We start from the raw sequence: 1,986 nt of genomic DNA, 5'->3' as shown, positions 1-1,986 counted from the left end.
AATGATGTCCCACTCGCCACCCTCTCCTAGGGATGTGTATTGAGACGTAGACACCTTTGTTTATTCAACTTGTAAAGGACAGTTAATACAGTCTTCTCATTATCTGACCTTCTTATATAGACTTAGGACAAAGGGACAAACTCTCTTCAGATAATAACGTGAAGGATTTTTTTTTTGAAGATGAGAAAACGCTTATAAAGCAGATGTTTGTGTTATCATTCATTACAATGATCTAGATGTGTCACATGGAAGATATCCACTATTTGATTTAAAAACTCGCACAATCAGAATTGTACATTTATGAGCCCTTGAGGTTTGTATAATGTGGGTTTCCATACACAGTTATAGCACATTTACAGTTATGTTACCTACACATTGTAGGGGAAATGAGGCAGTATATACACTGCAATGTATTAAAAGCAGCATTAGAAAAACCGTATGTGGACAATACACCTATTGTTATAGACGAGTTAAAGCATCTAAGGAATGTGAGGTATTAACCCAGCAACTGTGAGACCCCTGCCCTGGTATAAGCATGTACCCCGGAGTTGGGCACATTAGTGTACATATAGAGTACGGGATAAATCATGAATAAAGAATAATATCAGGGCACTCACCAGAAATGACTTCTGACACGTTGGAATAAATGGGTTAGGAGGGTAGAACGAAGCTCAGCAGAGAGGCCATAGGGAAGGCTCCCCCATGCCCCAATATTGATGTAGAGGTACTGTACTTGCACTATAATGTCTGCATCACACCTCTTCCTCCATCCATCCCCTGGGATCAGTACCACGGATTAGGCATCCAGTCTTTTCCCTCCTCTCCTGCTTGTTATTCCATGTATGTATTGTCACCGCATAGCCCGCCTGTTCCACTTGTTATCTCCTCTAAGGATCCTTGCTCAGCTCTGATCACCTTTTATCCACCCCTTTACCACACCACGAATTGACACCAAATGCACAGTGAAAAAAAGAGCATTGATGGTTCCCAATACACAAAGCTGTCTGTCCTGCCTCCTCCACTCCTCACCCCAATACAAGGCAAGGAGACGGGGGTTAGTAGGCTGCGTGTGCCTCCTGGCAGTCGCACTCACCAAAGTCTTCAGAGGTTAATGTACAAACCTTCATAATAAAGCAGTAAAGAAATAGTCATATCAGATTTTAGTGGCAGGGTAACCGTGGATCATTGCGGCTGGAACAATGACCGCGTATGGATTACAGGATCACAGAGAGCCGGGGAGACTTCATACCCGGCTACAAGGACCCACATGCGGGGGCTCTGCTGGTTTGTATAAAGGGCTGCTTGTGCCTTGCTATATATATAATATATATATATATATATATATACACACCGACATATATATATATATATATATATATATGCACACACACGCAGACATATATATATATATATATATATACATATACACACACACACAGACATATATATATATATATATATACGCACTCACATTCTATTTTTTCGATTTAGGCCTTATGTTTCATTTGCTTAAATCACTACTGATTTATATGGCATATTATACGTTGATATTTTATATACTCGTTCTAAAAATGTCAGCATAAATAAAACATATTTACTTGTTGATATAACGATATTTTCTACATTTCTTTAAAACATTGAAATTATCAGATTTATGTGAATTTGTACAAGGAAGTAAAAATGCATATTGACATTTCTATTAAACATTTCAAGAGGCTTGGACATTGTACTTGTTTTAGGATAGATAGATAGATAGATAGATAGATAGATAGATAGATAGATAGATAGATAGATAGATAGATTCCTTGTTTATTTTATTGGAAACAATACAGCCTGTTTTCCCGAAGAGATACGTTTATTGTTAAAGCGGCATCATTTTCTTTTTTAGCCAAATAATCTTAAAACAATACATTAGAATTCATTTTACAACCGGATTGTTCAATGATATATCAACCAGCGTTATAGAAATTCAACAAATAAATAATT

This window comes from Taudactylus pleione, unplaced genomic scaffold (assembly GCF_031769625.1).
Source record: "Taudactylus pleione unplaced genomic scaffold, aTauple2 ptg000703l, whole genome shotgun sequence".
NCBI classification, from domain to species: domain Eukaryota; kingdom Metazoa; phylum Chordata; class Amphibia; order Anura; family Myobatrachidae; genus Taudactylus; species Taudactylus pleione.
Note: the sequence above shows the minus strand (reverse complement) of the source record.